The 24,243-nt window shown below is 43.0% G+C and overlaps 1 protein-coding gene across 7 annotated transcripts in view; it reads left to right on the top strand.

Moving 5' to 3' along the window:
• hivep1 (HIVEP zinc finger 1) overlaps window positions 1-24,243 on the top strand; it is a 326,912-nt gene that overhangs the window by 187,314 nt on the left and 115,355 nt on the right. The window lies entirely within an intron of this gene.

Below are 24,243 nucleotides of genomic sequence, written 5' to 3'. Positions count from 1 at the left end.
TATCTATGCTTGTGTAATGGTTTTAGTGATGCATACTTTTGCTCTTCACATGAACATATGTGTACACAGCATATTGGTTTCAATGAGGGGCTATTGAGCTAGAATCAAATTCTGCTAAGTCTTCAGTAGATTGAATAAGACAAATTTAGGGGTTATAGTCCATATTGGGGTACAAAACTATTTAGTCATTGGCAGTACAGAATTTGAGTATTGCTGAAAGAAGACATCAAAACTTTTAATCTTGCACTTATCAGGGCAATACCATATGTAAAGGAAACAACACCTAGTATTAGATTCGAAGAAGAAGCATACAAATTGGCAAGAAAAAGCAATAGACCTGAGGATTGGGAGCAGTTTAAAAATTAGCAAAGGCAAACCAAGGGATTGAATAGGAAGGGGAAAATAGATTATGAAAGAAAGCTAGCAGGGAATATAAAAACTGACTCAAAGTTTATAAAGGTATGTAAAAAGAAAAAGATTAACAAAATGAATGCATATCCCTTCCTGTCAAAAATGGGGAAATTCATAATGGGGAACAAAGAAATGGTTGAGGAACTAAATTTGTACTTTGCTTTTGTCTTCACCAAGGAAGATATGAATAATATACCAGAAGTTCCGAGAAACAAAAATTTTAGTGAGAAGCTGAAGGAAATCGGTATTAGTGAAGGAAATCGGTATTAGTGAAGAAATGGTTTTGGGGAAATTGATGGAATTGAAGGCAGATGAATCTCCATGGCCTGATAATCTTCATCAAGAATACTTAAGGAAATGGTCCTAGAAATAGTAGATCCATTGGTGGTTATTTTCTAAAATTCTTTGGACTCTGGAATGGTTCCCTCAGATTAGAAGGTAGCTAATGTAAGCCTGCCATTTAAAAAGGGAGGTAGAGAGGAAACAGGGAACCAGAGACAAATGAGTCTAACGCTGGTAGTAGGGAAGTTGCTAGAGTCTACTATCAAGGATTTCATAGGACAGCATTTGGAAAGCAGTGGCATAATCAAACAAAGTCAGCATGGTTTATGAAAGGGAAATCATGCTTGAGAAATCTACTGGATTCTTTGAGAATGTAACCAGTAGAGTTGACCAAGGAGAACCAGTGGGTGTAGCTTATTTAGAATTTCAGTAGATTTTCGACAATGTCTCACAGATTACTATGTAAAGTTAAAACTCATGGGATTGCGGATAGTGTCTTGAGATGGATAGAAAGCTGGTTAACAGACAGGAAGCAAAGAATTGGAATAAATGGGTCATTTTCTGATTGGCAGACAGTAACTCGTGGAGTAGTGCAGGGACCCCAACTATTCACATTATATATTAATGATTTGGATGAGGGAATTAAGTGGCTAAATGTATTCTCTCCAAATTTGCAGATGATACAAAGTTGGGTGGGAGGGTGAGCTGTGAGGAGGATGCAGAGATGCTTCAGCGTGATTTGGACAGGCTAAGTGAGTGGGTATGTGCGTGGCAGGTGCAATATTATATAGATAAATGTGAGGTAATCTACTTAACTAGCAAAAATAGGAAGGCAGATTACTATTTGAATGGGTGTAAATTGAGAGACTCCAGGTGGGATTTTATGGCTTTGCTCATCCCGAAACCGTAAAATCCTGCCCGAGATCAATGGACCTTCCCATTGTCCGCCCCTCGCCCGCTCCAATTCCTGTGGCAGGTGGGGCTGTAAAATTCTGGCCATAGAGTTGGACAGTGCAGAAAAGGCCCATCGAGTATATACCGACAATAACTACCACGCTACTCCCGTTTTCCAGCATTTGTCCCATATCCTTGACTGTTATGATGTTTCAAGTGCTCATCCAAATACTTTTTAAAGGTTGTAAGGTTTCCGGCCTCCAGTGCCTTCCCAGGCAGTACATTCCAGATTCCCACCATCTTCTGACTGAAAAAAACCTCAAATCTCCTTTGAATCTCCTGCCCCCTACCCTATAACTATGTCCCCTTATGACTGACCCCTCAACCAAGGGGAACAGCTGCTCCCTATTCACCTTGTCCATATCCCTCAATCTTATACATCTCAATCATGTCCCCCCTCAGCCTTCTCTGCTCTGGAGAAAACAATCCAAACCTATCCAGTCTCTCCTTATAGCTCAAATGCTCCATCCCTGGTGAATCCCCTCTGTACCCCTCTATTGCATGGGCTTGCAAAATCTCACTAACTGTCCTGCCTGGAGACAATACACATCTCTTTAACCTGTGCTTAACGCTCTCTCCACTCGCATTGTCTGTACTTTTAAGACTTGATTACCTGTAAAGACTCGCGTTCCAACCATTATTTTGTAAATTGAGTTTGTGTCTTTATATGCCCTATTTGTGAACAGAACTCCCACTTACCTGACGAAGGGGCAGCGCTCCGAAAGCTAGTGGCTTTTGCTACCAAATAAACCTGTTGGACTTTAACCTGGTGTTGTGAGACTTCTTACTGCAATCATACAGGGCTTTGGTGAAGCCACACCTGGAGGTGTGTGCAGTTTTGGTGTCCTTAGGACTGGACTAAGTCGGTTAGGATTATATTCATTGGAGTTTAGAAGAGTGAGAGGGAATCTCATAGAAACTTATAAAATTCTAACAGGATTAGACAAGGTAGATTCAGAAAGAATGTTCCCAATGGTGATGGTGTCTAGAACTAGAGATCATAGTTTGAGGATAAGAGGTAAACGTTTTAGGACTGAGGTGAGGAGAAACGTCTTCACTCAGAGAATGGTGAATCTGTGGAATTCACTACCATAGAAAATAGCTGAGGCCAAAACGTGTGATTTCAAGAAGGAATTAGACATAGCTCTTGGGGCTGAAAGAATCCAGGGATATGGGGGAAGGCAGGATCAGGGTATTGAATTTGATGATCAGCCATGTTTATAATGAATGGCGGAGCAGGCTTGAAGGACCGAATAGCCTACTGCTGCTTCTATTTTCCATGTATATTTCTATGTTATTCATACTTTATGAGAAGAGAGTGCTGATTGGTCAGCAGGCGGACTCTGATTGGTAGAGATATTGCCTGAAAAATGTACCTGTACTTCCAAACTTTGTTAAAGTTCAAACCAGGCAGGTTGACTCTGGTCAAGGCATTGCCAGGAGAGTGAACCAGAGAATGGCTGTCACTTATTTTGTTTAGTTGAAACAGATGCAGTATGTGTTCATGTTCTTTCTGTCTGCAAAGAACAGGGCCCTAAGTATTAATATATGTAGCTTCTAGCACGTGTTAGTGTGCCACACTGCGATAATCTTAAATTGATTGTCAGCATAATTCTTAGTACACTTATGACTGTTTAGAAAATGCTGTCCCATCATACAATTGCATTTAATGTTGGACATTGTGTTTTGAGTCTTACAAGCACGAGCGTTAAGGTCAATTATGCCTATTGTGAACAGCCAAAGGGATAAGTGAATTAAGGGGACAAACAAGTGGCTGAGGGGGTGGCATTGAGCTTGAGGGTGCCATTGGCACTAGTACTCGGCAGGGAGAAAATATACCATTGGGAGTGACTTTACCTGAACTGGTTTAGAATTAAGGACCTAGAGGAAAGGGGAAATAGGACTGCCACGTTATTCCTATGAAACTCATCTCCAAACTCCGTGGCCTGGGGCTCAGCTCCTTCCTCTGCAACTGGATCCTGAACTTCCTAACCCACGGACCGCAATCAGTACAAATAGGCAACAGCACCTCCTCCACGATCGTCCTCAACACCGGGTGCCCCACAAGTTCTCAGCCCCCTACTATACTCCTTATACACCTATGACTGTGTGACCAAATTCCCCTCCAACTCGATTTTCAAGTTTGCTGATGAAACTATCATAGTGAGTCAGATCTCAAACAATGATGAGACAGAGTACAGGAATGAGATAGAGAATCTGGTGAACTGGTGCGATGACAATAATCTCTCCCTCAATGTCAACAAAACGAAGGAGATAGTCATCGACTTCTGGAAGTGTAATGGAGAGCATGCCCTGTCTACAACAGTGGGGACGAAGTAGAAATGGTCGAGAGTTTCAAGTTTTTAGGTGTCCAGATCACCAACAACCTGTCCTGGTTCCCCCATGCTGACACTATAGTTAAGAAAGCCCACCACTTTCTCAGAAGGTTAAGGAAATTTGGCATGCCAGCTACGACTCTCACCAACTTTTACAGATGCACCATAGAAAGCATTCTTTCTGGTTGTATCACAGCTTGATATGGCTCCTGTTCTGCCTGAGAGTGCAAGAAACTACAAAAAGTCGTGAATGAAGTCCAGTCCATCACACAAACCAGCCTCCCATCCATTGACTCTGTCTACACTTCCCGCTGCCTTGGAAAAGCAGCCAGCATAATTAAGGATCCCACGCACTCCGGACATTCTCTCTTCCAACTCCTTCCGTCGGGAAAAAGATATAAAAGTCTGAGGTCACATACCAACTGACTTGAGGATAGCTTCTTCCCTGCTGCTGCCATCAGATTTTTGAATGGACGTACCTCACACTAAGTTGATCTTTCTCTACACTCTAGCTATGACTGTAACACTACATTTGCACTCTCTCCTTTCCTTCTCTATGAACGGTATGCTTTGTCTGTATAGCATGCAAGAAACAATACTTTTAACTGTAAACTAATACATGTGACAATAAATCAAATCACAAGATTTTTAAACAAGTAAATGGGAGGTGAGGACTCAAGTGAAAACGGTAGCATAAATAATTCTAAAACAAATGAAAAGCAAGAGAACAATCATCACAAATGTCCATGTGGCATTACCAGTAAAGGGCAAACTAAAAGCTCTGAGGTAATTAAATAAAGAGAGAGAATTCTTTATTCATTCCTGGGTTGTGGGCGTTGTTGGCTCGGCTTACCTATCCCAAATTGCTGTTGACATTATGGAGGTGAGCTGCCTTCTTGAACTGCAGCATTCCATGTGGTGTGCGTACACCCATAGGGCTGTTAGGGAGGGAGTTCCAGGATTAAGACCCAGAGGCAGTGAAAGAACAGTGATATTTTTCCAAGTCAGGAAGGTGAGTGACTTGTAGGGCAACTTCCAGATGGCAGCATTCACGTGCATCTGCTGCCCTTGTCTTTCTAGATGATAGCGGTTGTGAGTTTGGAAGTTGCTGCCTAAGGAACCTTGATATGTTCCTGCAGTGCATCTTGTAGATGGTACATACTGCTGTGTGTCAGTGGCGGAGAGAGTGAATGTTTGCAGAAGAGGTGTCAATCAAGTGGTTGATTTGTCCTGCATGATGTCGAACTTCTTAGATGTTAAGTGTTGTTGGAACTGCACCCATCTAGGCAAGTGTTCCATCACACTCCTGGCTTGTGCCTTGTAGACAGTGGACAGCTTTTGGGGAGTAAGGAGATGAGTTACTCGTTGCAGGATTGCAAGCCTTTGACCTGCTCTTACAACCACAGTATTTATAAAACCAGTCCAGTTGAGCTTCTGATCAATGGTAATCCCCCAGGATGTTGATGTGGGCGGCACGATGGCACACACTACTGCCTCACAGTGTCAGGGACTTGGGTTCAATTCCAACCTTGGGTGACTGTGTGGAGTTTGCATGCTTTCCCCATGTCTGCGTAGCTTTCCTGCGTGTGCTCTGGTTTCCTCCCACAGTCCAAAGATGTGCAGCTTAGGTCTATTGGCCATGCTAAATTGCCCCCGAGTGTCCAAAGATGTGTGGGTGAGGTTAATTAGCCATAGTGGGGTTACAAGGATAGGGTGGTTTGATGGTCTGCATAAGATGCCCTTTTGGGAGAGTTGGTGCAGACTCAATGGGGCAAATGACCCCATCTTGCGCTGTAGGGACTCTATGGTTCTATGGATTAAGTGATTGTAATGCCATTAAATGTCAAGGGGCAATGGTTGGATTCTTTCTTGGTGGAGATGGTCTTTGCCTGGCACTTGTGGTGCGAATGTTACTTGCCACTTGTCAGCCCAAGCCTAGATATTGTCTAGATCCTGCTGCATTTGGACATGAACTGTTTCATTATCTGAGGAGAACATTGAGGAATCATCAGCAAACACCCCCATTTCTGACCTTCTGATGCAAGGAACATCATTGATGACGCAGCTGAAGACTGGTTAGGCCTAGGACACTACCCTAAGGAAGTCTTGCAGTGATGTCCTGGAACTCAGGTAATTGACCTCCCGCAACCACAACCATCTTCCTTTGGTCTAGATATGGCTCCAACCAGTGGAGAGTTTTCCCCCTGATTCTCATTGACTTTAGTTTTGCTAGGACACCATGATGCCGCAGTTGGTCAAATGCTATCTTAATGTCAAGGGCAGTCATTCTTTCCTCACCTCTGGAGATCAGTTCGTTTAAACCAAGGCTCAGGAGTTGAATTTCCCTGGTAGACCAAACTAAACTTAAGTGCACAGCTTATTGCTAAGCAAGTTCCACTTAATAACACTGTCGATTACCCCACCTATCACTTTAGTGATGATCGAGAATAGGCTGATGGGGTGGTAACTGACTGAGTTGGATTTGTCCTATTGTGTACAGAACGTAACCTGGGCAATTTTCCACATTACCAGTGTTATAACTCTACAGTTTGGCTATGGGGCGCAGATGTTCTGGAGCACAAGTCTTCAGCACTATTGCTGAAATATTGTCAGGGCCTATAGTCTTTGCAGCATGCAGTGCCTTCAGCATTGATATCACGTGGAATGAATCGAATTGGCTGAAAACTGGCATCTGTGATGCTGGTGAACTCCAGGATGCCAAGATGGATCATTCTCTCAGCATTTCTGGTTGAAGGTTGTTGCATATCCTTCAGCCTTAATTTTTACAATGATGTGCTGAGCTCCTTCATCGTTGAAAATGGGGATACTTGCCTGGTCCAGTGAGTTTTTTAATTTTCCATCATCATACACAGCTGATGTGACAGGACTGCAGAGCTTAGATTGATCCATTGTTTGTGGAATGACTTAGCTCTGTCTATCACTTGCTGTTTATGCTGTTTGGCACACAAGTAATCCTCTGTTGTAGCTGCACCAGGTTGACACCTAATTTTTAGGCCTGCCTTATGCTGCTTCTGGCATGATCTCCTTCACTCTTTGTTGAATCAGGGTTGATCCCCTGGCTTGGTGATAATGGTAGAGTGGGAGATATGCCAAGCCATGACGTTGCAGATCGTGGTTGAGTGCAATTCTGCTACTGCTGATGACCCACATCAGCTCATGGTTGCTCAATCTTCAGTTGCTAGATCTGTTTGAAATCTATCCCATTTGATGCAGTGATAGTGCCACACAGCACGATGGAGAATATCCTCAGCCCTTGCTGCAGACCCAATCTAACTTATACGTCCTTTAGGATTCAGCCAGCTCAGTGTGCAGTGGTCCTACTGAGCCACTTTTAGCGATGGACGTCGAAGTCCCCCATGAAGAGTGCATTCTGCACCTTTGTCACCCTCAGTGCTTCCTCCAAATGGTGTTTGATACGAAAGAGTACTGATTCATCAGTTCATAGAACCATAGAATCATACAGTACAGAAGGAGGCCATTCGGCCCATCGAGTCTGCACCGACCACAATCCCACCCAGGCCCTATCCCCATAACACCATGCATTTACCCTAGCTAATCCCCCGACCCTGAGGGGCAATTTAGAATGGCCAATCCACCTAACCTGCACATCTTTTGGACTGTGGGAGGAAACCGGAGCACCCGGAGGAAACCCAGCAGACACGGGGAGAATGTGCAAACTCCACACACACTGACCCAAGCCAGAATCAAACCTGCGTCCCTGGTGCTGTGAGGCCGCAGTGCTAACCACTGTGCCACCGTGCTGCCTGGTAAGGTGACACAGTTGAGGTAGGGGAGGGTGGATGTAGTAATTGGCAGGAGGTTACCTTGCCCATATTTTACCTGATGCCAAGAGATTTCTTGGGTTCTGGAGTCGAATGTGAGGAACCCCAAGGCAACTCTATCCTAAAACTATGCCACTATACTGCCGCCTCTGCTGGATCTGTCCTGCTGGTGGGACAGGAAATATGAAAAGTATGAAAGAAACAACTGTAGAGCAAATGGATCAGATAAAGTGTGTAGCCTTTTGTCTTTCCACAAACACTTGAGTATAAAGGACAAAATGAATGAATTGCAGGCACAACTTCCATTAGAGGCTATGACATGGTAGCTGTTATTGAGACATAGCTACAAGACATTTAGGACTGAGAACTGAATATACTGAGTTATAAGGTCTACAGAAAGGATAGGGAAACAGGGAGAGAGGAGGAGCAGCCTTAATGATTCAGTATGAAATGACTAAGGAAATAATGAGAGGTAAGCAGGCAGTGAAGACTTTGAGTAAAATGAAGAATTCAAGAAGTATTAAAGACTATGGTGGGAGTTAAGCAGGGGCCTGAGTAGCAAATGTGAATTTCAGATTGTATAAATGCAGAGTTTAGATAAGATTGTAACAAAGGCAGAGTGGTTTAATGGAGGATTTTAACTAGCATATAGATTAAGCTAAGCAGACAAATTCATGTCAGAAAGGTAGCAGGTTTCTTGAGTGTGTACAGGATAGTTTTCTGCAACAATATGTCCTAGAATCAACAAGGGAACACGTCACATCAGATATAATACTGAATAATGAGCCAGGTTTAGTCAATAGCCTAATGCTTTGAATTTTTATCTGATAGCAACCATATTATGCTCACATGTTGTGCTTGAAAGGAAGAAACCCAAAATGGCTACAAAGATTCTAGATTTAGGTAGGACTGACTTCAGTGGGATGACTCGGACACTGTCCACAGTAAACTGGGCAAATATATTAATAGGTAAAATGACCAAAGAGCAGTGAAAGGTGTTCAAAAAAAATATCGTGGTGCATAATCAGTTTGTACCCACAAGGGACAAGAACTCCACTCATCAGAAAAATAGCCATAGATGACAAAAGAGGTGAGGGATAACAGTAAATTAAAAGAAAAAGCATACAAAAATGCAGACAGTAGTGTATAGTAGTGAGATACAAAGAACACAAAGACTGACGAAACAGTAAGAACTAGAAAGCAACAGTGTGAAATGAAGCTTGCAAGTGGTATCAAAATCAACACAAACATTTTTACAATTATATTAACTTGTAACTTCCTCAGAGTGGGAATCTCTGTTGAATTGCCACTCTAAACTTTTCCTCACTGAAATTGCATAGCCCCTGTCTCATCCAACCTTCCTCACTGATGCTAGGTGAGACTGGAGCAGCGAAGCGTGCCCCCAGGAGCATTGGCATGGAGTAACTGGGGCAGAGAGATACGTCACTCATTTTTATGGTTGGAGAGAGACGGGGTCGGGGTGTGGTAAAACTGGCAGAACCACCCAAGTTAGTGAATCAAGTCGCTTCTGTCGGATGGTTCCCAGTCCAGCATGGTTGTCCAGAGGAAGTTAGCACTTTTGGGCAATTGGCAGGTAAACCCGTGAGGGATTCCCCAGCATATCATTGGGGTACCCCCCAAATACTTTGCTGCAGAGCCAAGAAGTTATGAAATGAATATGAAATGTGGGTGGTCAAGAACAATGTGGAGCCTAAATAACTGATACCAATGATTCTGTAAATGGAAATAAGAGAATAATGGGCATTTTAAATAATAATACTTTGCATCAGTTGTTGAAGAGGATAGTGTGCTGAACATAAAGGAAACTAATTTTAAATCGGGCTGAATATCACAAAATTTGCATAAGCAAAATTATAGGTGTAAATACAAGAATAGCATTGGAGTCAACAATTCCCCAGGACCAGTTGATTTTCACCCCAAGGTTTTCAAGAAAGTAAATGAGAACATCCTAACCATAATCTTCCAACATTATCGTAACTCAGGAACCGTTCCTTTAGATTGGAATATTTCATATATCATTCTGCTGACTAAGAAAGGTAAGAGAAACCCGGGAATAATAGACTAGCATCTGCTGTTGCGAAATTACTAGAGTTTAGAAGTAAGAGTAGAATGATTGAAAACCTTGAAAGTTTTCAGCTGATCGGTGTGAGCAAGCATGGATGGTCATGGCTGACAACCTGAATTAATGTTTTTAAAGAGTTAACTAAAGTTATGGACAGGAAAATGTGGATATTTCCACAAACATTTGATTAAGCTCCTCTTAAGAGAATGTTACTAAAATAGAACCCCATGGAATTGAGAGGAAATTATTGGCCAGGTTAGGAAAATGGTTGATCAGCAGGTGATGAAAAGTAAGGATAATGGGCAGGTACCCCAACTAGTGGTGTCCCACAGGAAGGCTTCAACTGTTCATTGTTTATTAACAATGTAGATGATGGGATCAAGCACCACAGGTAGAAATTCACTAATGACACAAGATATTGTTTCCGGATTTCATGGTAGGCACTCTCCTCTGACCTTGAATCAAACTATGAACATGCCTATGGTAATCCGCACGGTGCGAATTTGCATTTAATTTTTATACTGTCGCAGCATCAACCTCGGGATGTAACTTAGATGAAAATGGCAGATAATTGTGGGCAAGACTTTTGGTCACTGCACCAAAAAATCTTGCTACAGCAAGAAGCCATTGGAACAAATGATTATGTCTTATATAAAGCATTTTACAAATTTGACAATTTTATATTTTTAAGTATGATCATTTTGATCAGAATCATTTTTTTACACATTTTGAATAAGTCGGATGAATCATTTTACAAGGTGGGATGTTCTGAAACATGTAAGTATTTGATAAGTCAAGCTAAAAAGTCATATTGAAATAATATTGATGCCATTTTGGCTTGACCTATCAGACTTTAAATAAGTTTTTATCAGATCTTTTAAAAGTTTTCATGCTGACCTTTTAACAAGATTCACTGATATATTTAAAAAGTCATTTATATTAAAACGTAAAATCTAGATTAAAAAGTAATTTACAAATGTCTAATAAATACAGAGAAGGAAGATGTATTTGATATGAAGGATAAAATGTACACAGTGGCCATATTGTACACTCTGTGTATTGTATTCAGAGTGAGTTTTACAGCAGTTATCTCGTCCGGTTCAACGTCACGAACTATTCTTCAAAGTAGGTGTGATCACCACTCCCTCCACAGTAGAATTCGCTTTTACTGCTCAGTATTTGAGTAAATAGTAGTGAGACCTAGGTATCAAGCAATCAATCCTTAGCACCCTAAGCCACCTGTGGGAATGTGACTACCCTTATCTTTGGAAGGTGGATTGAATATTGGAAAGTAAATTGAATATTTTCTATATCAGACCTAGACTTGAGCTGTAAACTAACTGATAATTTATAGAACAGGTAAAGTTAGAAAGGAGCGGAATGGCAATCCAGTGATTGCCACTCCATGGAAGTTCTAGGCCAGTAACTTAAAAACATTTGCTTTTAAACATCCTCCAATTCTATCTTTCAACACGACAGCTCATTTCCTACATAATATAATGCAGCTACATAAAAAATATATCACATATTTGGGTGGGTATCCATCCTGTATTGTCCTGAAGTGTCCAGAAATTAAATAATAATCACCTGGTTGCTGAATCATGTGGAATCAGTTTGGGTGGGGCTGAGCAAAGGACAGCAAACATTGGTGGGAGTTGTTTACAGGCCACCAAATACTCGTGGTAAATTTGGGCATGGTATAATTCAGGAAATTAGGGATGCATGTAATGTGGGTAATACAGGCAACAATGGGCAACTTCAATTTACATCTAGACTTGGTAAACCTAATCAGTACTAATGCTGTGGAGGATGAATTCCTGGAGTGTACTGCACTGAGTTTCTGGAACAATGCATATATTCCAACTGGCAATCGAGCTATTTTAAATTTACTATAATATAACAAAGGGCTAATTAATAACCTTGCTGTGAAGGGCCTTTGGGAAATGGTGACCATGATATGATAGAATTTCACGTTAAATTTGAATGTGATAATTTTGAAACTAGGGTCATAAACCTGAACAAAGGAACTGTGAAGGCAAGTTGGCTATGGTGGATTGTGAAAATACGTAAAAGATTTAATGGGAGACGGGCAATGGCTAGTATTTATAGAAGTACTACATGGTCAACAACAGATCTACATTCCTCTAAGGTACAAACACCAAATGGGAAAGGTAAATAAACTGTGGTTAATGAAAGAAGATCAAAGGAAGTGGCTTATCAGAATGCATGCAAAAGTGCTAAGTCTGAGGATTGGGAGCAATTTAGAACCCAGTAAAGGAGGACCGAGAAACTGATAAAGAAAAGGAAAAGAGGATATGAATGCAGGCAAGCAAGAAACATAAAGGTGGACTGTAAACATTTCTTTAGGTGTGTGAAAAGGAAAAGATTAGCAAGGACAAATGTGGGCCATTGCAAGTGGAGATGGGATAAGTGCACAATTTAGAAGTGGAGACGTGGAAAATGGTGGAGAATCTTAACGATTACTTTGTCTTCTTAGAAATCTTAGAAACCCTATAGCACAGAAAGAGGCCATTCGGCCCATCGAGTCTGCACCGACCACAATCCCACCCAACCCTACCCCCATATCCCTGCATATTTACCCACTAATCCCTCTAACCTACACATCTCAGGACACTAAGGGTAATTTTAGCATGGCCAATCAACCTAACCCGCACATCTTTGGACTGTGGGAGGAAACCGGAGCACCCGGAGGAAACCCACGCAGACACGAGGAGAATGTGCAAACTCCACACAGACAGTGACCCAAGCTGGGAATCGAACCCACGTCCCTGGAGCTGTGAAGCAGCAGTGCTAACCACTGTGCTACCGTGCCGCCCCTTAAGAACATAAGAACATAAGAAATAGGAGCAGGAGTAGGCCATCTAGCCCCTCGAGCCTGCCCCGCCATTCAATAAGATCATGGCTGATCTGACGTGGATCAGTACCACTTACCCGCCTGATCCCCATAACCCTTAATTCCCTTACCGATCAGGAATCCATCCATCCGCGCTTTAAACATATTCAGCGAGGTAGCCTCCACCACCTCAGTGGGCAGAGAATTCCAGAGATTCACCACCCTCTGGGAGAAGAAGTTCCTCCTCAACTCTGTCTTAAACCGACCCCCCTTTATTTTGAGGCTGTGTCCTCTAGTTTTATCTTCCTTACTAAGTGGAAAGAATCTCTCCGCCTCCACCCTATCCAGCCCCCGCATTATCTTATAAGTCTCCATAAGATCCCCCCTCATCCTTCTAAACTCCAACGAGTACAAACCCAATCTCCTCAGCCTCTCCTCATAATCCAAACCCCTCATCTCCGGTATCAACCTGGTGAACCTTCTCTGCATTCCCTCCAATGCCAATATATCCTTCCTCATATAAGGGGACCAATACTGCACACAGTATTCCAGCTGCGGCCTCACCAATGCCCTGTACAGGTGCATCAAGACATCCCTGCTTTTATATTCTATCCCCCTCGCAATATAGGCCAACATCCCATTTGCCTTCTTGATCACCTGTTGTACCTGCAGACTGGGCTTTTGCGTCTCATGCACAAGGACCCCCAGGTCCCTTTGCACGGTAGCATGTTTTAATTTGTTTCCATTGAGATAGTAATCCCATTTGTTATTATTTCCTCCAAAGTGTATAACCTCGCATTTATCAACGTTATACTCCATTTGCCATATCCTCGCCCACTCACTCAGCCTGTCCAAATCTCTCTGCAGATCTTCTCCGTCCTCCACACGATTCACTTTTCCACTTATCTTTGTGTCGTCTGCAAACTTCGTTACCCTACACTCCGTCCCCTCCTCCAGATCATCTATATAAATGGTAAACAGTTGCGGCCCGAGTACCGATCCCTGCGGCACGCCACTAGTTACCTTCCTCCAACCGGAAAAACACCCATTTATTCCGACTCTTTGCTTCCTGTCGGATAGCCAGTCCCCAATCCACTTTAACACACTACCCCCAACTCCGTGTGCCCTAATCTTCTTCAGCAGCCTTTTATGGGGCACCTTATCAAACGCCTTTTGGAAATCCAAAAACACCGCATCCACCGGTTCTCCTCCATCAACCGCCCTAGTCATATCTTCATAAAAATCCAACATGTTCGTCAAGCACGACTTTCCCCTCATGAATCCATGCTGCGTCTGATTGATCGAACCATTTCTATCCAGATGCCCTGCTATCTCCTCTTTAATAATGGATTCCAGCATTTTCCCTACTACAGACGTTAAGCTGACCGGCCTATAGTTACCCGCCTTTTGTCTCCTTCCTTTTTTAAACAGCGGCGTAACATTAGCCGTTTTCCAATCAACCGGCACTACCCCAGAATGCAACGAGTTTTGATAAATAATCACTAACGCATCCACTATTACCTCTGACATTTCTTTCAATACCCTGGGATGCATTCCATCCGGACCCGGGGACTTGTCCACCTTCAGTCCCATTAGTCTACCCAGCACTGCCTCTCTGGTAACATTAATTGTATTAAGTATTTCTCCTGCTGCCAACCCTCTATCGTTAATATTTGGCAAACTATTTGTGTCCTCCACCGTGAAGACCGACACAAAAAACGTATTTAAAGACTCAGCCATATCCTCATTTCCCACTATTAACTCCCCCCTCTCGTCCTCCAAGGGTCCAACATTCACTCTAGCCACTCTATTCCTTTTTATATATTTATAAAAACTTTTACTATCATTTTTTATATTAATTGCTAGCCTAGCTTCATAGTCTATCCTTCCTTTCTTTATCGCTTTCTTAGTCTCTCTTTGTTGTTTCTTAAATTTTTCCCAATCACTTGTTTCTCCACTATTTTTGGCCACTCTGTACGCAGCTGTTTTTATTTTAATACTCTCCTTTATTTCCTTCGTTATCCACGGCTGGTTCTCCCTTTTCTTACAATCCTTGTTTTTTGCTGGAATATATTTTTGCTGAGAACTGAAAAGGATCTCCTTAAAAATCCTCCACTGTTCCTCAGCTATCCTACCTGCCAGCCTGCTCTCCCAGTCTACCTTAGCCAATTCATCCCTCATCCTATCATATTTCCCTCTGTTCAAACAGAGGACACTGGTTTGGGACCAAACTTTCTCCTCTTCCATCTGAATCAGAAATTCGACCATATTGTGGTCACTAGACCCAAGAGGGTCCTTCACAATAAGATCCTTAATTCTACCTACCTCGTTACACAATACCAGATCGAAAATAGCTCGTTCCCTCGTCGGTTCCGTAACATGCTGTTCAAGGAAACTATCCCGACAGCATTCTAAGAACTCTTCCTCCATTCCACCCTTACCGACTTGAGTCTGCCAGTCAATGTGCATGTTGAAGTCCCCCATGATTATTGCCGTTCCGTTTTTACACGCATCCCTTATCTGCTTGTGTCTTTCTCCCTCTACTATTCCTCATCTCTACCCATAATGATTCCACGTTTTGTTCCTCAGAGCCTATGTCATCCCTCAGTACTACCCTGATATTATCTCTTATTAATAGCGCGACCCCACCACCTTTTCCTTCCTGTCTATTCTTCCTAAACGCCTGATACCCCTGGATATTCATCTCCCAGTCCTGGTCACCTTTCAGCCACGTTTCTGTAATGGCCACCAGATCGTACCCACTTGTGCTGATTTGCACCATCAACTCATTTACCTTGTTCCGAATGCTTCGTGCATTCAGGCAAAGTGTCCTTATTCCAGCTTTTATCTGGACCCGCTTTGATGAGTCGCGAACACCCTCTCCCTCTACTCCCTTATCTAAATTACCGCCTTCATTCACTTGCACCCTCTCCTCTACCATTAATTTTGTAATTCCCCTTACCCCTGCATCCTCCCCCCCCATCAATTAGTTCCTTGATCCTAGTCAACTCTTCTAGCTCCCCTCCCCCCAACCTATCTAGTTTAAATTCTCCCCAGTAGCCTTAGCCAACCTACCGGCCAGGATATTGGTCCCCGTGTGATTCAAGTTCCACCCGTTTTTTGTATACAGATCACCCCTGCCCCTAAAGAGGTCCCAATGGTCCAGGAACCTGAATCCCTGCCCCCTGCACCAGTCCCTCAGCCACACATTCATCCTCCACCTCACTCCATTCCTGCCCTCACCTTCCCGTGGCACAGGCAGTAATCCTGAGATTACTACCTTTGCTTTCCTCTTTCTCAGCTGTCTCCCTAATTCCCTGTACTCCCTTTTCATGACCCCTTCTCCCTTCCTACCCACATCAGCGGTACCAATATGTACCGCTACCTCAGGCTCCTCTCCCTCCCACCTCAGGATTTCCGGGACGCGACTAGCGACATCCTGGATCCCGGCCCCAGGGAGGCAGACCACCATGCGAGAATCCCGCCTACCTCCGCAGAAACGCCTGTCTGTCCCCTTCACCATCGAGTCCCCAATTAATACCGCCTTCCTCCTCTTTTCCTTAGCCCTCTGAGTTACAGGGCTGGACTCCACTGCGGAGACACGGCCACTGCTGCTTCCCCCAGGCGGGCTGTCCCCCCCAGCAGTACTCAAGCAGGAGTACTTGTTGTGCAGGGGCAAATCCACTGGGGTGCTCTCAACCACCCTAGCCTTACCCTTCCTGGCCGTCACCCACTTGGCCTCCTCCCGTGGCCCTGGTGTGACCACCTGATGATAGCTCTTGTCTATCACCTCCTCATTCTCCCTCATCAGCCTAAGATCCTCGAGCTGCAGTTCCAGCTCCCTAACACGGTCCGTCAGGAACCGCAGCTCGACACACCCCTCACAGATGTGGATGTCCGGGAGGCCAGATGCCTCCAGGACCTCCCACATCCTACACTGGGAACAACACACTGGTTTCACGCTCATACTGGACACTTTATGTCAAGTAAGACAGTGAAAAGTTAATAAGAGTGTAAGGAAACAAAAACTCACCCCTGCTCGTCCAAGCCCTGTGAGCCAAAGCCCTGACAGCTCACTCAACTTCCCACTCACTCTGCTGCCCGCTACGATGCTGCCCGCTGTATACCTTGGTGCGCTTTTAAACCCTCCAAAAACTTCCCAGGCCTCTCCTGGCCCGACTTCCGGTTTTGAAAAAAACCTCCGATTTTAAACCCAAAATTAACTGAAAAAATAAATAATTAATTAGTCAGAAAACCCACTCTCTTACCCTCAGCCTGCTCCTGGGAACAATGAATCATTCATTGAAGAAGTTACAGAAAATCTGCCATGAAACTGAAGAACTGAAAGAAATTAATAAAGGGGTAGTCCTTGAAGAGTTAACTGGATTTAAGGTTGCTAAATCCCCTGGATCAGAAAGCTACATCCCAGAGTGTTGAAAAAGGTGGCTGTAGAGATAGTGGATGCATCGGTAGTTAAATTCTATAGATTCTAGTGAGGTTCCTGCAGAATGGAAAGTAGCAAATGTAACCCTTCCATTTAAGATGTGAGGGATAGTGAGAATAGAGAACTATGGTATATTTGGATTTTCAGAAGACTTTTGATAACCCCCCACAGAGGAGATTAGCAAAATTAGAGTATGTGGATAAGGGGTATTATCCTAGCATGTATTGAAAATTGGTTAATCGACAAAGCAAAGTGTAGGAATAAATGGGTCATTCTCAGGGTGGCAGGCGTTACTAGCAAGGTATGCAAGAGTTAGTGCTGGGGCCACATCTGCTCACAATCTATACAAATGATTTGGAAATGGAACCAATTATAATATTTCTAAATTTGCTGATGACACCAAACTAGATGAAAATATAAGTTGAGGAAGATGCAAGGAGGCTTCAAGAGGACTTGCAAGGCTAAATGAATGGGCAAGAACATGGCAGATGGAATATAATGTGGATGTAAAGTTATCCACTTTGATAGAAAAAGAAACAAAGTCAGAATATTTCTTAACTGGTGAAATATTAGGGAATGGTGATGTCCAAGCGCACCTAGTGTCCTTGTTCATATGTCTCTAAAAGCTAGCACAGTAAGTAATCTCACAACACCAGGTTAAAGTCCAACAGGTTTATTTGGTAGCACGAGCTTTCGGAGCGCTGCCCCTTCATCACCTGATGAAGGGGCAGCGGTCCGAAAGCTCGTGCTACCAAATAAACCTGTTGGACTTTAACCTGGTGTTGTGAGACTACTTACTGTGCCTACCCCAGTCCAACGCCAGCAACTCCACATAAAAGCTAGCATGCAGTGCAGCAAGCAATCAGGAAGGTAAATGGTATGTTGACTTGCATCACATGGAGATTTGAGTATATAAGAAAAGATGTCTTGCTGAAATTGTATAGAGCATTATTGAGACTGGACCTGGAGTATTGTGCTCAGTTTTGGTCTCTTCATCTAAGGAATGATATTCTTCCCATAGAAGGTGTGCAATGGAGGTTCACCAAATCAATCCCTGTCAAGTGTGGATTGTTTTATGAGGAGAGATTGAGGAAACTGAGCTGGTATGATTTTTGAAGATGTTAAGCTACTGGACCAAAACCCCAAGTTATATTAGGAAGCCAGATTAGACACCGAGATTTTTTCCTTTTTGGCAAGAATGTGAAGAAATGGTACTTAAGCTTTAGGATTGATTCTACTGACAAAATAGGGATTTTTAATATCAAAACAATCTTTATTCATAACAGTTTAAGTATAACTCTAACAAAGGAAACAGCTTATCCATTAATGGTTGAACAATATTTAAAAGTGAAAGAAAACAACTTTTAGCTTATGATTGTTCTAATTCCATTGCCTTTACAGACTTAAATGCTACTTTAAGTACAGTTAGCAACCATGAGTGTAGTCATGATGTGGAGATGCCGGCGTTGGACTGGGGTAAACACAGTAAGAGTTTTAACAACACCAGGTTAAAGTCCAACAGGTCCAAACCTGTTGGACTTTAACCTGGTGTTGCTAAAACTCTTATAATGAGTGTAGGCAGTCTTGAAGCTTTCAGAGAGAAAATGAGTTTCAGAGCAGCTTACAGAATCCTCTGTCTTCAAAACAATTCCCAACTAGAACTCTGATTGTCAAACAGCAAAAGCTTCTTTCTCTGTGCTGCAGACTCAGCTCTGCACATTATCACATGACGTTGTCAGTCATCTTTCCAAAGTGTCTTGCATAAACAAAAATCTATCAAAAGCTCTATCAAAGTAACAAATTCCCAAGCTGAAATGAGTAATTAACTTGCCTTTCCAACCCTTGAGCTAAATGTTTTCCAACCACACTAACCGCCTATATAATAAAGCTGAAAGTTTAAACATTCCACAGAAACATTTAAAAAGACATGTATATATCTATCTATAGCACACTATCATCACAAGGAACGAGAGATGATCTCATTAAGCTTGGAAAATGTTTACAGGGCACAGTCTCAAAAAACCGAGATGCAAAGGAATGTCTTCACTCAGAGGGTGTAGAATGTTTGGAATTCTCTACCCAAGATGGCTGTGGAAGCTCAATCATTGAGTATGTTCATGACAGAAATCAATACTTTACAGGAGACTAATGACATCGCGGTAAAGTGGTGAGGTAGACGAGCCAACGTGATCTGTTGGGCGGAACGGTGGCACAGTGGTTAACACTGCTGTCTCACAGCGCCAGGGACCCGGGTTCAATTCTGGCTTTGATGACTGTGTGGACTTTGCATGTTCTCCCTGTGTCTGTGTGGGTTTCCTCCCACAATCCAAAGATGTGTAGGTTTGGTGGATTGCCCATGCTTGGAGTTTAGAAGGATGAGGGGGGATCTTATTGAAACTTATAGGATACTGCGAGGCCTGGATAGAATGGACGTGGGGAGGATGTTTCCACTGGTAAGAAAAACTAGATGTGGAGATGCTGGCGTTGGACTGGGGTAAGCACAGTAAGAAGTCTCACAACACCAGGTTAAAGTCCAACAGGTTTATTTGGTAGCAAATACCATAAGCTTTCGGAGCACTGCTCCTTCGTCAGATGGAGTGGATATCTGTTCTCAAACAGTGCAAACAGACACAGAAATCAAATTACAGAATACTGATTAGAATGCAAATCTCTACAGCCAGCCAGGTCTTAAATGTACAGACAATGTGGGTGGAGGGAGCATTCAACACAGGTTAAAGAGATGTGTATTGTCTCCAGACAGAACAGCTAGTGAAATTCTGCAAGTCCAGGAGGCAAGCTGTGGGGGTTACTGATAATGTGACATAAATCCAACATCCCGGTTTAAGCCGTCCTCATGTGTGCGGAACTTGGCTATCAGTTTCTGCTCAGCGACTCTGCGCTGTCGTGTGTCGTGAAGGCCGCCTTGGAGAACGCTTACCTGAAGATCCAAGGCTGAATGCCCGTGACTGCTGAAGTGCTCCCCCACAGGAAGAGAACAGTCTTGCCTGGTGATTGTCGAGCGGTGTTCATTCATCCGTTGTCGTAGCATCTGCATGGTTTCCCCAGTGTACCATGCCTCGGGACATCCTTTCTTGCAGCGTATCAGGTAGACAATGTTGGCCGAGTTGCAAGAATAGGTACCGTGTACCTGGTAGATGGTGTTCTCACGTGAGATGACGGAATCCCACGTGAGAACACCATCTACCAGGTACACGGTACCTACTCTTGCAACTCGGCCAACGTTGTTTACCTGATACGCTGCAAGAAAGGATGTCCCGAGGCATGGTACACTGGGGAAACCATGCAGACGCTACGACAACGGATGAATGAACACCGCTCGACAATCACCAGGCAAGACTGTTCTCTTCCTGTGGGGGAGCACTTCAGCAGTCACGGGCATTCACCCTTGGATCTTCAGGTAAGCATTCTCCAAGGCGGCCTTCACGACACACGACAGCGCAGAGTCGCTGAGCAGAAACTGATAGCCAAGTTCCGCACACATGAGGACAGCCTAAACCGGGATGTTGGATTTATGTCACATTATCAGTAACCCCCACAGCTTGCCTCCTGGACTTGCAGAATTTCACTAGCTGTTCTGTCTGGAGACAATACACATCTCTTTAACCTGTGTTGAATGCTCCCTCCACCCACATTGTCTGTACATTTAAGACCTGGCTGGCTGTAGAGATTTGCATTCTAATCAGTATTCTGTAATTTGATTTCTGTGTCTGTTTGCACTGTTTGAGAACAGATATCCACTCCATCTGACGAAGGAGCAGTGCTCCGAAAGCTTATGGTATTTGCTACCAAATAAACCTGTTGGACTTTAACCTGGTGTTGTGAGACTTCTTACCAAGAAAAACTAGAACCAGAGCGCTCAACCTCAGGCTGAAGGGACAGTCCTTTAAAGAAAGATGAGGAGGAATTTCTTCAGCCAGAGAGTGGTGAATCTATGGAATTCTTTGCCGCAGAAGGCTGTGGTGGCCAGGTCATTGAGTGTCTTTAAGACAGAGATAGATGGGTTCTTGATTAATAAGGGGATCAGGGGTTATGGGGAAAAGGCAGGAGAATGGGGATGAGAAAAAAATCAGCCAAGATTGAATGGCGGAGCAGACTCGATGGGTTGAGTGGCCTAATTCTGCTCTTATGTCTTATGCTATATTGCCCCTTAGTGTCCCAAGATGTGTAGGTTAGATGAATTAACCATGGTAAATGCATGGACTTACAGGAGTAGGGCGGGTGAGAGGGCGTGGGTAAACTACTCTGTCAGAGTTGGTGCCGACTCAATGAGCCAAATGGCCTCCTGCACTGTAGAGATTCTATTCTATGAACTTGTTAACTACTCTGATATGAAATTAATTGATATGACTTGTCAGACATAGTGTAAAATAAAGTAAAAGCAAAATACTGCAGGCGCTGGAATCTGAAACAAAAACAGAAAATGCTGGAAAATCTCAGCAGATTTGACGCCATGGGGAGAGAACAGAGCCAACGTTTTGAGTCTAGATGACCCTTCGTCAGAACTGACGGTCATCTGGACCTGAAATGTTGGCTGTATTCTCTCCCCACAGACACTGTCAGACCTGCTGAGATTTTCCAACAATTTTTTGTTTTTGTGTAAAATAATGTACTTTGTTGAGACAACCCATCAACACCAGTGCTAACTGTAAGACAATAAGGAAACCAATGAATCACCTACCAGAGATGAAATAAATTTAATTTTTGTCGTAGGTGTATTGTATACAGAGAGGAGAAAAGTATTGAGCATAAGAATCATAAATAATTCTGTTTTGTTTGGAAAGTTTATTTGGCAATGTGCTGCAGCCCCACTGATCATTGAATAAAACCTCCCACTTGCTTGAAGTTGAAATGACAGTACTGCTGTTTGAGGTAATTTTTGTTTTAAATGGTCTTTGCCTAAATCTACATGCAGTAGTTAGATATGCTTGCAATTCAGATTGTGCTGAAATGGATCTTTAAAAAGATACGCTATGAAAATAAACTGAAATAATAGGAATGACTACTTCAAGGCATGTACCTGAAGTTTCTCTCTGCTATTTTGGTGGAGACATTTTATAATTTTATGTTTTTAAAAACTATTGCAGTTACTCCATGTTGCAGAAACACCAGAGAACGAAGGTCATTACGTACAATATTAGGTTACAAAATTATTTGAATGTAATTTTGTTGTCTTGTAACCAAGTCTGGCATTCTCAAACAGCTCATTTCTTTTTTCCATGGTATCTTCCAGCAAAGATATTTTATGTAATTTCAATGGCTACTATTAACTGTAAAAATATAATTTCCAACTTTTGTCAGGTAATGAGCCTGGTTGCAATTCCACGAAGGAATACAGTTCTGAGGTCATTAATGCAATGAATATTGAAACATTCGTCTTTGCAGATTCTGTTTGAAAGCAATCTTCAAAGACCACTTCAACTTGAAAGGGATGCAATATGTACATTTCAGGCCACATAGCCACACAGACTAGAGATACAGACTAGGGTGGGACTGTGTTCCACCACGGACTCTACCTTCCTAAGAGTTTTATCAGAGAAGCTGACAGAACTATGGGGCATTTTAGAACAGTATCGCAATTTGTTCTGTTAAAGCCCAACGCAAACTGGAGGAAAAGCACCTCATCGTCCGGTTAGGCACTTTACAGCCTTCTGGACGAAACAGTGAGTTCAACAACTTCAGACCATGAACTATTTGCTCCACCTTCACCCCCTTTCAGCTGTCATGTCAGCTACGACTCTCACCAACTTTTACAGATGCACCATACAAAGCATTCTTTCTGGTTGTATCACAGCTTGGTATGGCTCTTGCTCTGCCCAAGACTGCAAGAAACTACAAAAGGTCGTGAATGTAGCCCAATCCATCACGCAAACCAGCCTCCCATCCATTGACTCTGTCTACACTTCCCGCTGCCTCCACAAAGCATCCAGCATAATTGATCTTAATTAAGCATTCCGGACATTCTCTCTTCCACCTTCTTCCATCGGGAAAAAGATACAAAAGTCTGAGGTCAAGTACCAACCGACTGAAGAACAGCTTCTTCCCTGCTGCCATCAGATTTTTGAATTGATCTACCTTGCATTAAACTGATCTCTTTCTACACCCTAACTATGACTGTAACACTAATTCTGCACTCTCTATAATGGTATGCTTTGTCTGTATAGCGTGCAGGAAACAATACTTTTCACTGTATACTAATACATGTGACAATAATAAATCAAATCAAATTTCCACCCATTTGTTTCATTTACTCTTTAATTTACTTCTACTTCTTCCATTGTTTCGTTTTTCATTTTTTTTAAACCTCGCTTTCCATCTTGTTTCCCTTACCACTGTCTCCCCTCCCCTCACCCCAGTAAGGCCATCTGTTACCTGTTTCAGGTCATCCTTTGACACACTGCTTACCTTTGTTCTGCCATTTACACATTCTGATCTCTTCATAACCTTCCTTAGCCATGATCAGCACCATTTACATTCTTTTTGTCTATGACATCATTGTCAATCTCTCCCGTCTCCACCTACTGCTTGAGAGTTACAAGTTAGCCAGGAAGGACCTAAAGAGAGAGCTAAGAAGAGCCAGGAGGGGACATGAGAAGTCTTTGGCAGGTAGGATCAAGGGAAACCCTAAAGCTTTCTATAGGTATGTCAGGAATAAAAGAATGATCAGGGTAAGATTAGGGCCAGTCAAGGACAGTAGTGGGAAGTTGTGTATGGAGTCCGAAGAGATAGGAGAGGCGCTAAATGAATATTTTTCATCAGTATTCACACAGGAAAAAGACAATGTTGTCGAGGAGAATACTGAGATACAGGCTATTGGACTAGATGGGATTGAGGTTCATAAGGAGGAGGTGTTAGCAATTCTGGAAAGTGTGAAAATAGATAAGTCCCCTGCGCCGGATGGGATTTATCCTAGGATTCTCTGGGAGGCGAGGGAGGAGATTGCAGAGCCTTTGGCTTTGATCTTTATGTCGTCATTGTCAGCAGGAATAGTGCCAGAAGACTGGAGGATAGCAAATGTTGCCCCCTTGTTCAAGAAGGGGAGTAGAGACAACCCTGGT

This window comes from Mustelus asterias, chromosome 2 (assembly GCF_964213995.1).
Source record: "Mustelus asterias chromosome 2, sMusAst1.hap1.1, whole genome shotgun sequence".
Classification (NCBI taxonomy): domain Eukaryota; kingdom Metazoa; phylum Chordata; class Chondrichthyes; order Carcharhiniformes; family Triakidae; genus Mustelus; species Mustelus asterias.
Note: the sequence above shows the minus strand (reverse complement) of the source record. Positions and strands in the feature narration are given on the sequence as shown.